Genomic DNA, 13,877 nt, shown 5'->3' with positions numbered 1-13,877 from the left:
AGAGGACACAGGGGACATGTGCGTGGATGTGGGGGTGGTGACTGCCAGTGAGGGGCGTGTAGTGATAGTCATGATGGTGGTAGTGAATGAGGATGTAGTGCATGCAGGTGTGAGTGTAGACGCTACTGGGAGGGAGGAGGAGGAGAGGGACACAGTGGAGGCAGTGGATGTTGGTATGTCTGCATCTGGATGGTGTTTGTGTGAGTGCGTGTGGGATGATTTGTGGTGGTTGTGTTTGCCTGAACCACTCCTGTGTGTTGTCTTGGGTGCATGCTGGTCTGCCTCTGTGGCTGGGATAGGTTGGGGTTGAGGGGAATGGGATTGAACAGAGGAAGGAGGGGGGAGGCTAGCAACAGGGACAATGGCTGCAATCAGAGCCTGGATTGATCTCTGTTGGGCCACCATGCCAGAGTGAATGCCCTCCAGGAATGAATTTGTTTGTTGCAAATGGACTGCCAGACCCTGGATGGAATTCACAATGATTGACTGCCCAACAGAGATGGATTGCAGTAGGTCAGTAGTCTCCTCACTCAGGGCAGCAGGGCTAACTGGGGCAGGACCTGAGGTGCCTGGGGCGAAGGAGATGCCCACCCTCCTGGGTGAGTGGACACGGGAAACACGCTGAGGGGCTGCTGGGAGGGCAGTGCTGGTATGGGGTTGGCGGCTGTACCTGTGGTTGGTGTGGGCACAGAGGTGTACGCCACCACCAGGGATCTTCCATCAGAGGAGGTATCGCTGTCAGAACTGTCCCCTTCAGTCTCTGCCGTGGTGCTCCCCTCGCCCTCCGTACCACTGGTGCCCTCACCATTGGTGGATTCGGCCTCCAGGATCCTGTGGGATGTAGCTTCCCCATCACCGGTGCCTCTGCTCCTCTGCCAGATGATGCTAATGCACATAAGGACAGAGTGACAAAACAAAAAGGGGGGGAGACACAAAGGATACCCTTGGTCAATGGCGGCACCAGCACCACCCTTGGCGCACACACACACACACAGGGAACAGCCCTACGCAATAGGGAATGCGTTAACAGTCACAATGCTAGTCACTAGCCCATGGACAGGGATACCTAACGCCAATTGCAGCAGAACAGAGACCCACAGACACCTGTCTAGTAGTGGATGCCTACTAGCTTGGTTGGAGGAGGTGTACATCAGACTCTGCCCAACATGGGCCCTAACCTGCTATGTCCAGCCTGGCATAGGGGCACTCACAGGCCCACATACCCCACTCGGATGCCACCCCACCATGCACAAGTAGTATATTGGGGCACTGTGCTCACCCCCTTGTGGTTGCTGTGATGCACCCAAACGCCCATCAAGCTCCGGATAGGCCACCACCAGTATGCGGGTGATCATGGGGGTCAGGGTTTGACTGGCACCCCTTCCTCGTTGGGAGGCCATCCCCAGCTGGGCCTCCACCGTCTTCCGTGCCCAGTTTCTCAGGTCCTCCCACCGTTTGCAACAGTGGGTGCTCCGCCTGCCGTAGACCCCCAGGGTCTGCACTTCCTTGGCAATGGCACACCATATACCCTTTTTTTGATGGGCACTGACCTGCAGGGAAATACACATAGGAAAAGGTTTCAGTCAGACCGTCCTGCCTGTTACACTCACATCCCCTTACGCACAGGCATCACCCACCATACCATACATGAGGCACACTGCCCAGGGCCCTTTCACCTACACCTACACCCCCCACACAAGGCCCTCACACACAGCACTCCATGCATTCGTGCCCCATGCATTGTGCTCAAAGTGTACTTACCTGTTGATCTGGAGGCCCATATAGCATTCGATACTGGGGTAGGACCCCATCCACCAGTCTCTCCAACTCTGCAGCAGTGAAGGCAGGGGCCTTTTCCCCAGTGACACGAGCCATGGTCGGTTCCAGACACAGGTCACAGGAGCACTTGCGGTGTAGGTCCTCTCCTGTTGAAGGTCAGGTAGCAAGTGAGTGAACAAATAGAAAATGGTGGTCACGTCCGTGGCAGTGCGTACCATCACCGCCAGCGTACATCACCACTGGCCAATGTAACCCATAGAGCCCAATGGTATTCAATGAGGATTTGCACAGCGGTTCTCGACTGCCTCCCGCAACGGCGCACAACGTCAGCTAAATCACCTCATTTCCACCTGTCTCTCCATACAGGACAGGTGGACACCATTTCAGGGGGGGCAGGGGCAGGCCATGGCACCTAACTGCGTCACAGTAACCATAGGCACCATTTGGGCCTATCCAACAATATACTGTTACAGTCAAACATGCAAAGCAGTGTAGTGTTTGGAAATATGGAATACTGACCAGTTGCTCGCCATTTGCCACCTAGATTGCAACTGATGTGGATGAATAGGAGATGGAGACATACCCCATGTACAGGCCTCTGGTGGACTTGGCAACAATGGAGGACAGGGCCACAGTCACAGAGCTGTGTGCCCAATTGGAGCCTGACCTGATATCGGCTATCCGTCAGCCCACCGGGATCCCCCTCTTGTGCAAGTCCTATCAGTGCTCCATTTCCTGGCAACTGGCTCCTTCCAAGTGACAGTGGGCTTTGCAGCAGGAATGTCTCAGCCAGTGTTCTCAATAGTGTTGGCCAGAGTGTTGTCTGCCCTTATTAAACACATGCGCAGCTACATCGTTTTCCTCCAGGTGGAGGATTTGGCCACAGTGAAAGCAGATTTCTATGCAATAGGACATATCCCCAACATTATTGGTGCAATAGATGGTACACATATTGCATTTGTCTCCCCCAGAGAAATTAACAGGTGTTCAGAAATCGAAAGTACTTTCACTCAATGAATGTGCAAATAGTGTGGCTGCCGGAGCAGTACATCTCCCTTGTCAATGCAAAGTATCCTGGGTCTGTGCATGATGCCTTTACCTTGAGGAATAGCAGCATCCCATATGTGATGGCTCAACTCCAGAGGCACCGGGTGTGCCTAATAGGTGAGCCCTGGTTCCGACCCAGTAGGTGTTGATGTATGGGTATGGTGTGGGCCCTAAGGGTTAATGTGTGTATAACAGTTGTCCCCCGATATTTGCAGGTGACTCTGGTTACACCAACCTCTCATGGCTACTGACCCCTGTGAGGAATCCCAGGACAAGGGCAGAGGAACGTTATAATGAGGCACATGGGCGAACAAGAAGAATAATAGAAAGAACATTCGGCCTCTTGAAGGCCAGGTTTTGTTGCCTCCATCTAACAGGTGGATCCCTTTATTACTCACCCAGGAAAGTGTGCCAGATCATCGAGGCATGCTGTAGGTTGCACAACCTTGCCTCACGTCTCCAGGTGCTTTTTCTGCAGGAGGATGACGCTGGAGATGGGCGTGTGGCAGCAGTGGACCCTGTGGACAGTGAAGATGAGGAGGCAGAGGATGAGGACAATAAAAATGCAATAATATGGCAATACTTCCAATGACACACAGGTAAGACACTGTAATTTCACTTTACATTGACAGTTTTGTGTTTGAGATTGTCACTGGCAGGCTGATTTTTCCACTTCTATGGCCACCTACTGTACCCTTTGTGTAAGGAAATGCCTCCTTGGCATGGTTGCCCCCTGACTTTTTGCCTTTGCTGATGCTATGTTTACAATTGAAAGTGTGCTGAGGCCTGCTAACCAGGCCCCAGCACCAGTGTTCTTTCCCTAACCTGTACTTTTGTATCCACAATTGGCAGACCCTGGCATCCAGATAAGTCCCTTGTAACTGGTACTTCTAGTACCAAGGGCTCTGATGCCAAGGAAGGTCTCTAAGGGCTGCAGCATGTCTTATGCCACCCTGGAGACCTCTCACTCAGCACAGACACACTGCTTGCCAGCTTGTGTGTGCTAGTGAGGACAAAACGAGTAAGTCGACATGGCACTCCCCTCAGGGTGCCATGCCAGCCTCTCACTGCCTATGCAGTATAGGTAAGACACCCCTCTAGCAGGCCTTACAGCCCTAAGGCAGGGTGCACTATACCATAGGTGAGGGTACCAGTGCATGAGCATGGTACCCCTACAGTGTCTAAACAAAACCTTAGACATTGTAAGTGCAGGGTAGCCATAAGAGTATATGGTCTGGGAGTTTGTCAAACACGAACTCCACAGCACCATAATGGCTACACTGAAAACTGGGAAGTTTGGTATCAAACTTCTCAGCACAATAAATGCACACTGATGCCAGTGTACATTTTATTGCAAAATACACCCCAGAGGGAACCTTAGAGGTGCCCCCTGAAACCTAACCGACTGTCTGTGTAGGCTGACTAGTTCCAGCAGCCTGCCACACTAGAGACATGTTGCTGGCCCCATGGGGAGAGTGCCTTTGTCACTCTGAGGCCAGTAACAAAGCCTGCACTGGGTGGAGATGCTAACACCTCCCCCAGGCAGGAGCTGTGACACCTGGCGGTGAGCCTCAAAGGCTCACCCCTTTGTCACAGCCCAGCAGGGCACTCCAGCTTAGTGGAGTTGCCCGCCCCCTCCGGCCACGGCCCCCACTTTTGGCGGCAAGGCTGGAGGGAACAAAGAAAGCAACAAGGAGGAGTCACTGGCCAGTCAGGACAGCCCCTAAGGTGTCCTGAGCTGAGGTGACTCTAACTTTTAGAAATCCTCCATCTTGCAGATGGAGGATTCCCCCAATAGGGTTAGGATTGTGACCCCCTCCCCTTGGGAGGAGGCACAAAGAGGGTGTACCCACCCTCAGGGCTAGTAGCCATTGGCTACTAACCCCCCAGACCTAAACACGCCCTTAAATTTAGTATTTAAGGGCTACCCTGAACCCTAGAAAATTAGATTCCTGCGACAACAACAAGAAGGACTGCCCAGCTGAAAACCCCTGCAGAGGAAGACCAGAAGACAACAACTGCCTTGGCTCCAGAAACTCACCGGCCTGTCTCCTGCCTTCCAAAGAACTCTGCTCCAGCGACGCCTTCCAAAGGGACCAGCGACCACTGAATCCTCTGAGGACTGCCCTGCTTCGACGACGACAAGAAACTCCCGAGGACAGCGGACCTGCTCCAAAAAAGACTGCAACTTTGTTTCCAGAAGCAGCTTTAAAGAACCCTGCAACTCCCCGCAAGAAGCGTGAGACTTGCAACACTGCACCCGGCGACCCCGACTCGGCTGGTGGAGAACCAACACCTCAGGGAGGACCCCCGGACTACTCTCCGACTGTGAGTACCAAAACCTGTCCCCCCTGAGCCCACACAGCGCCGCCTGCAGAGGGAATCCCGAGGCTTCCCTTGACCGCGACTCTCTGAAACCTAAGTCCCGACGCCTGGAAAAGACCCTGCACCCGCAGCCCCCAGGACCTGAAGGACCGGACTTTCACTGCAGAAGTGACCCCCAGGAGTCCCTCTCCCTTGCCCAAGTGGAGGTTTCCCCGAGGAAGCCCCCCCTTGCCTGCCTGCAGCGCTGAAGAGATCCGTTGATCTCTCATAGACTAACATTGCAAACCCGACGCTTGTTTCTACACTGCACCCGGCCGCCCCCGCGCTGCTGAGGGTGAAATTTCTGTGTGGGCTTGTGTCCCCCCCGGTGCCCTTCAAAACCCCCCTGGTCTGCCCTCCGAAGACGCGGGTACTTACCTGCAAGCAGACCGGACCCGGGGCACCCCCTTCTCTCCATTCTAGCCTATGCGTTTTGGGCACCACTTTGAACTCTGCACCTGACCGGCCCTGAGCTGCTGGTGTGGTAACTTTGGGGTTGCTCTGAACCCCCAACGGTGGGCTACCTTGGACCAAGAACTGAACCCTGTAAGTGTCGTACTTACCTGGTAAAACTAACAAAAACTTACCTCCCCCAGGAACTGTGAAAATTGCACTGTGTCCACTTTTAAAGTAGCTATTTGTCAATAACTTGAAAAGTATACATGCAATTGAAATGATTCAAAGTTCCTAATGTACTTACCTGCAATACCTTTCAAACAAGATATTACATGTTAAATTTGAACCTGTGGTTCTTAAAATAAACTAAGAAAATATATTTTTCTATAACAAAACCTATTGGCTGGATTTGTCTCTGAGTGTGTGTACCTCATTTATTGTCTATGTGTATGTACAACAAATGCTTAACACTACTCCTTGGATAAGCCTACTGCTCGACCACACTACCACAAAATAGAGCATTAGTATTATCTATTTTTACCACTATTTTACCTCTAAGGGGAACCCTTGGACTCTGTGCATGCTATTCCTTACTTTGAAATAGCACATACAGAGCCAACTTCCTACACTTTGGCATCTCTATTTTCAGATATTCGTGCCCCACTATCTCTCCTGGTGTGTTGACTGCAGCCAACTACAGGTCATTCCTATATATACATTACTGTACAGTTGTATTGCAGTGTTTAAAGCTTGTTAAACAAATACATATTTCAATCATTTGACAGACTCCATACTTGTATTTATTCAAGTGGTGTTTATTTAAGTGCAAATGATTTGTGGGGGATGTGCAATGGGCTCGGGTGATGATGGAGGAATGTCCAGGATAGAGTCCAGTCTATTTGTCTCACAAGTGCATTGTCGAAGGGGGCATAGGAGGGGGAGCAATGGCAGCTCAAGGAAGACAGGGTGACAGAGTGGGACACAAGGGTGACATTCAGGAGAGTCTTATTTCCTGGCGGGGGTCTTGGCAATGTTCTCTGGCTCCTGCCTGGATCGCAGGGACCGTTTGTGGGGTGGTTCTCCTTCTGCAGGGGGTGGGGTGCTGGTGGCCTGTTGTTCCTGTGGTGGGGCCTCCTGTCCTCTAGCGGCAGCGGAGGTGGAAGGCTGTTCATCGGTTTGGCTAGTGTCAGGAGCCTGCTGGTGTGCCACTGCCTCCCTCATGGCATTGGGCATGTCTGCCAGCACCCCTGGAATGGTGCCCAGGGTGGTGTTGATGTCCTTCAAGTCCTCCCTGATCCCCAGGTACTGTCACTCCTGCAGCCGCTGGGTCTCCTGCAACTTGTCCAGTATCTGGCCCATCATCTGCTGGGAATGGTGGTATGCTTCCAGGATCTTGGTGAGTGCCTCCTCAAGAGTTGGTTCTCTGGGCCTGTCCTCCGACTGTTGCACAGCAGTCCTCTCATCTTCCCTGTTATCCTGTGCCTTGGTCCCCTGAACAGTGTGCCTACTGCCACTGACCCCGGCTCCCTGATCATCCTGTGTTTGTGGGGTGGCCTGGGGTCCCTGTAGTGATGAACGCACTGCTGATTGACATGTCCTGGGTACAGAGGTATGGGCCCGCTGGGTGGGTACTGTGCTGGTGTTTCCTGAGGGGGGAGGCTCTGTGGGGGTATGGGACTGTGCCTGTGGTACTGACTGTCCGGAAATCCCTGATGGGCCAGGTTGGTCATCCAGACAGCTGCTGTCATCACTGTGGGCCTCTTCTGTGGGGGGACTGGATGTTGCTGGCACCTCCTCTCCGGTGACATTGGGTGGGGGACCTGTGGGGATGTAAAAGCAGTGTTATTGTTTGTGTGTGTGTCATCTTGTGCATGGATGTGTTGCCCTCCATGGTTGTTATTGCCCTGTCAGCTTTGCCTTGTGTGAGTAGTTATTTTGTGGGCTAGGTAATTCTCTCTAGTATACATGCTTTAGTGCTGGGTGTCCATGCAGGTCTGTGATGAGGGTCCGTGCATTTGTGTTACATGCAGGGCTAGGTATTGGGATGGGTGGGTTGTGATGGTGGGGTGTGTGTGAGGTGGTGGAGTGATGGAGTGAGGGTAAGGGTGGGGGTTTGTGATGGCATGCAGGTGGGGGGTGATAGTAATAGAAAGTTGACTTACCAGACTCCAGTTCTCCTCCTGCTCCTGCCAGGCCCTTAGGATTCATGATTGCCAGTATTTGCTCCTCCCATGTTGTTAGTTGTGGGGAAGGAGGTGGGGGTCCACCACCAGTTCTCTGTACAGCTATTTGGTTTCTTGCAGCTGTGGAACGCACTTTCCCCCGTAGGTCGTTCCACCTCTTCATGATGTCATCCCTTGTTCTGGGGTGTTGTCCCATGGCATTGACCCTGTCCACGATTCTCCGCCATAGCTCCATCTTCCTAGCAATGTATGTCTGCTGCACCTGCGATCCGAATAGCTGTGGCTCTACTCAGATGATTTCCTCCACCATGACCCTTAGCTCCTCCTCTGAGAACCTGGGTGTTGTTGTGGTGCCATGGGTGTAGTGTGAGTGGTGAGGGTGATGGTGTGTGAGGTATGTATTGTGGTGTGTGATGTAAGGTGTGTGGATGGTATATAGGTGATGGTGGTGTGTGGCTGTGGTCTTGTCTGTGGTCTTGCTATCTCTCTTGTGGCAATTGTTTGTATTCGTAAGGGATTGTGGATAATGTGGGTGGGTGTTTTATAGTGGTGTGGGTGAGTGGGTGTGGTGTGTGTATGTGGGTCAGGTGTGTGTTATTCAAATTGTCCAATGTGGTGTTGTTTTGTTTGTGTGTGTGTATTTTGAGTGTGGTGGTATGTACCACCAATGGTTTAGTGCCATTGAATGTCCGCTGCGGTGATTCCTTGTGTCATAATGCTGTGGGCGTAGTTCTGTTGGTGTAAATCTGTGGGTTTTGCTACCGCCAGTTTGTCACTGACCATTGGGCTGGCGGACTTGTGTGTGTGGCTGTATAATGACGGATTGCTATGTGTGGGTCATAATATCGGTGGTGGTAATCCGCTGCGGCAGCAGTATGTTCGCTGCAGTCAGCATGGAGGTAAGCGGTACTTACCGCCAATGTCATAAAGAGGGCCTAAATGTTTTCTAGCTCTTAGAAAACAAAAACACTGATCTGGGCATTTGGTCACACGTCACCGGGGCAAAGTTAAAGTCCAACCACGATGGAGCCCTGCTCGCCTACACTGGGCGGGAGGCCTCGGTCAAAGTTTTACCTTTGGACGTAGAAGAATTATTGAAGATCTCTAACCGTCCGGGACGAAGTCAAAAGCTGAGGCCGACCTCGGTGGAGCCCTCTTCGGATACACATCATGGGAGCCCTCGATTCAGATTTAGACGTAGACTTCAGAATGGAAATCTTCATCTGGGACCAAGCCAAAGTTGAATTTGACCTTGCTGGAGCCCTCCTTGGATACAGTGTGCTGGAGGCCTTGGTAAAAAGTTTACCCTCACACTTTTTCAGAGCTTTCCTTCCCCGATGTTGGATGACCCTGCTCAGCAAGCTGATTTCAATGCAATGTCATCAGGTTGCCTTTCCATGAGCCCCCAGTGAAATCCTGGAAGTCTGGGGCTCCTGAGCTTTTCAGCGAGATGAACCTGCAGGCTGGGTCGTGTCCACGTTGGCCGGCTTGACTCATGACGTCGAGTCAGTCCACTTGTGGAGCTTTTTTCCAAGTTGCTCCAAACTTCTGGATCTTTTTCCAGAAGTACTTTTAAGGTCCTTCAGGTGTCAACAGCTCATCTCAAGGTTCTAAAAGCTCTGAGTTGCTCCTTGGGGGTTAGGACTCCAACTCCCAGAATGCACCTGGTTCAAATCCAAAAATTACACTTGTCAGCTGGTCAATTTCTGCAGGGCATGATGCAGGGGACTCTCATCAGCTCCTTTCTATCTGCAGCTTACAGTGAGTTGCTTCTTGGAGTTGTAGAATTCAGGTGAAATACTTTTCTTGTTGAAGCCCAAAGTGCGCAGCTGGTGCAGTGCAGGGGCCACTTGCAGGACAGGTGTCCAGCAGGGCTGTCCTTCTTCTTCTTGTCTTTTTCCACTAGGGATCTGAGGTGGGGTACAGTTCTGCCAATTGTATCCTTGCTCCTGAAGTGGAAGCAGTGGGGTGCTCCTGTCCAATCACGTGCAGGCAATCACCCTCTTGGGTGACCAAGTCCTTAGAAGTATGGCAAAAATCAATCCCAGGAGGCAACATTCCTTCAAAATCCAGGATGGTACAAATTAAATGTTAGAGTTTAGATCTGGTTGAGCCCACCCACTGGTGTGGCTAGGTTTCCCTTAACACACCCTTCCTTAATGCAATCAGGTGGCACCTGGGCGGGGTTGCAGGAAATGGGGGAGGCAGAGTTGCTGTCCCAAATGTCCTTCCCTACTTTGAAGCAAAGTTTGGCTGCTCTCCCCCATTCTCTTCTACCATCTGCTAAGGCAGATCCACTCCCACCAGATGCTTCCTTTGTTTCAGCCCAGGCCACTGCAGGGCTGAAACTGGTAACTTTTAGAAAGAGTTCTAAAACTCTTTCCATGTACAAGTTATAATAAAATTCAACAATGGCAAGTTGTTGGAATTATTATAACTTTCAATTAAATACTAAACTTGCCATTTTAGTTCCTTCCTATGGAAAATAAGATTTTATTATTTTAAAATAAAGTCTCTCCATGTTAGCTTATGGAGCAAATTCACCATAATGGGGAAACATGAATTTGGCTTTTTTCCCCCACCACGGCTGATAAAACTTTGTTTATAAAGTTCTTGCTTATAGTTACACTGCACCCAACCCTGGGGACACGTAGGGCATACATTAGGGGTGAACTATATGTAAAAATAAGGTAGTTCAGGGCTTTGGAAGTACTTTTAATTCCAAAGTCAAATATGGGGTTAACTTTAACTTAAAAGTAGACAGCAATGCAGGCCTGCTTTTAAAATGAGACTGGGCACCACAGCAGTGCACCTGTGGGTTTACTACATATGCTGGGGCCCCTAAACCTAAATGTTCTTCCATATACTAGGGATTTATAGGTAGGTTGGCACAGCCAATTATAATTAGCCTAATTTACATATATCATTTTAATCTGAACACAGGCTCTGGGACTGTTTGCCAGTGCCCAGGGCACCATCAGAGTCAGGAAAACATCAGTATGAGTGTAAAATGGGGGCAGAAAGATATGGGGTTCTGCAATCAGTCCAGTTTTTCCACAGCCACCGCAACAATGAGGTGTGGAAAAAAGCTAAAGACAGGAGGAAATCAATTGTGGAGACAGGGAATATAGAAAACATGAGGAAATATGTGGAGACAATGAAAATTAAAACAATCCAAGATACCTCAGGTAAGAAACAAATAATAACCATCACTTACCAGCACCAGAGGGCAGTGGTGGTAGAGGCATCTTCCCCAGCACCATCGCCTGCTTGGGCTCAAGTCATTCTCTAGCCATGCTGCTGATGACTTTCTCCCTCTTGCCCGATTTGGCTCTCTTAGGTTCTCCTGAAAGGAGGAAAGATAAAGAAGACAATTATTAGTAGTAGTCTCTACAAAGAACTCTACTCTGCCCCAAAATCTCTTTGCTATGCATTGTTTGCTTCCTACAATGATATACCTACACCACTTGCTTCACTAAACTTTTATATTGATGAGCAAAATCTAAAGTCCATTCACCTTCATGTATTGTACCTCAAGGAGATGTGAAGTGTATTAGCAAAATAAGGGGGGTAACACCCCTAACATCAGTCTAACCACAGTTCACACACAAAAGTGTACAGAGAAAGCAGACCTGGTACTTTGAAATAAGGACTTTGAAATAAGGGCAGTAACAGCAGTAAGGACAGTAAATGCAAGCATACTCTGATGCAAAACAAAATCTACTTATGTAAGGGCCACAAATTAAGATTTAACCCTTAAATGATGAACCCTGTTCATTACAAGCATGGTTCCACCATAAATTAATAAATGTCCTGTTTTTGAAACTGTGGGCACACATGTCCACATACTTTACTGTGAAGGAGTGCAAAGAAGGATAAGTTACTTACCTGTAAATTCTAGTTCTCTTCCAGGGGTAACCTCATCAAAGTCATAAACATTGAATATACATTGAAGTCTGTACATACATTTACTAGACATTACTGTTTGGACTCAGATGCAAGAGCAGACGCCCAAGTTGGGCAAGCCTCTCTGAGAAATTTGTTTGCATGATACATGTCTATTCCTGCACTTCTATTGGACAGTCCGAAGAGTCAAGGGATGGGCTTGCTTATCTATTCAATGTTTATGACTATTGATGAGGATCCCCTGGAAGAGAAGGATAAGTTAATTACCTGTAAATCCTAGTTCTCTTCCAGGGGTATCCTCATCAAAGTCATAAACAACCCACCCTCCTCCCCGGATGCACGTCTCCTAGAAGTGCAGGACACACTATCTTTTGAATCGGCTACACAGCTTGTCACCGTAAAAAAGTACTGACCTAACTGTGAACCAACTGTCACCTCTCCTTCACCACTGAGGCATGGTGGGATACTGGAGGTGCTCAGAGTCTTAAAGGCACGGTGCCAAAGTTTTTATGGTTCTCCTGTGTTAACCTGCATGCAGCCTATTGGCTAAGAATGCTCTAGTGTTTTTCAATGTAGTTTTTTATCTTTTTTCTCCGATGATTACTACTGCTGATTTCCCTAGGCTCAGTGGTGTGGTTTTGGTAGATATTTTTCTCTTATTGTAATTTTGAGAACAATTAAAAAAAAAAAAAACTCCATAGAAATAAAGCATTTTTGCGTGTTTATGGTTATAGTCTGCATTGCTGTTTAACACATGTATATATGAGTTTAGTATGAACATTTCTCTACTAAAAATGCTATATATATTTTTCGTACATATTTCATACTTTATATATGTGTATTTTATATATGCTCCGGGGTCCCCGCACAAGGGCGGGAATATTCAATGTTTATGACTATTGATGAGGATCCCCTGGAATAGAAGTAGTCAAATAAATACTGTTATATACTATTATGTAGTTCTTAAGATTAGGTGGAGAGTAGCTCATATATAGAACATTCTACAACACCACATATATGGACACATCAAAATCTACATAAATGAACATTTTTTAATATAAACAAAAAATGTGGAGAGAGAGAGAGATATTCCTGGTGGCTGAATTTCAAAAGGTAAAAAACAGATATCCTGCACTCAATACCAGTTTCCATTACTATCCAAAATGTGTGATACTGGGCAAAAATCTTATTTCACAGAGCCTCTTCTTTCTTTATTATCAAACATGAGCGCACTTTTACATACTTAAGTATCCATCTATAGTAAGAATCTAGGCCACATTGAGGGTTTACAAGACTTCTGACTTGCCTTTTAGCTCACTAATGGTATTGCTGTCATTGTTGTTGGGGGCAAGGAATTAATATTTTTAAAATCACTTGATAAATGTCTATCTACACAGTGATATGATTTGTTGTACTAAGGTGAATTGCTTCCGCATGATAAAGAAATAACGTTTTTGAATTTCGACTGGATTGTATATTTTGACATTATGTTTGCTTCATGATATTCATGCCAAATGTTTTCGTGGCTTGGCTTGCTCAAAGAATCTTACAGGCAAACCAGACCCTCGGCTTGGCTTTGGCTCTACTCAACCTAATTAATTTCCCTTCATTCTCTCCTCTATTTGCCTCTCTGCCAAACATAGAGCCTTGCCCAAATGCACTGATTTGATAACTCTACCATCAATGCTTCTAGCAGAGATTAGGAATAGTGCACGCTGTTAAAATACATTTGAAATAAGTAATCCCGTGGAAGGGACTCCAGGCAGTGTGTGTTGTACCGCAATCATGAGTTCCCAGGAAGACCCAGGCAGGACGGACAGGACAAAGCTATAGTGGGGGTGAATGCGGTGTGACAGGGTCTGGTAGTTTAGTCTAGGGGCCTTGAATTGGAGCAGCCAGGACTGTGTTGGTTTTTCTCATTGCTCACATTTCAGTAGGAAGTTTTAGCGTATTCATTTTTTGGATTACTGTCTTAAATATATATAGTGACAGGATTTATTAAAAACACAGTAGGGATGCATCCGTAGAAGTACTCCTTGAATGGAATCAAATTTACTACTTTTTGTAATTCACAAACAATTGCAGTTGTGGGCCTGGAGCACTGCCCCATTCTACAGTTTCCAGACATACTACTAGCAATCAGACACCCAAAAGATATTGTAAATAGGCTAACCAGTGGCAATCTCTCAGGTTAGCATTCCA

General features: G+C 48.4%; 1 long non-coding RNA gene across 1 annotated transcript in view; it reads right to left on the bottom strand.

Annotated features, from left to right (window-relative positions):
- Positions 1-13,877, bottom strand: part of LOC138285163 (uncharacterized) — a 224,219-nt gene that overhangs the window by 114,554 nt on the left and 95,788 nt on the right. Inside the window, exon 2 of the long non-coding RNA XR_011201530.1 lies at positions 10,987-11,115. This is a non-coding gene — a long non-coding RNA (uncharacterized lncRNA). The remainder of the gene's footprint in view (positions 1-10,986; positions 11,116-13,877) is intronic.

This window comes from Pleurodeles waltl, chromosome 1_1 (assembly GCF_031143425.1).
Source record: "Pleurodeles waltl isolate 20211129_DDA chromosome 1_1, aPleWal1.hap1.20221129, whole genome shotgun sequence".
NCBI classification, from domain to species: domain Eukaryota; kingdom Metazoa; phylum Chordata; class Amphibia; order Caudata; family Salamandridae; genus Pleurodeles; species Pleurodeles waltl.
This window is presented reverse-complemented; position numbering and strand designations above follow the sequence as displayed.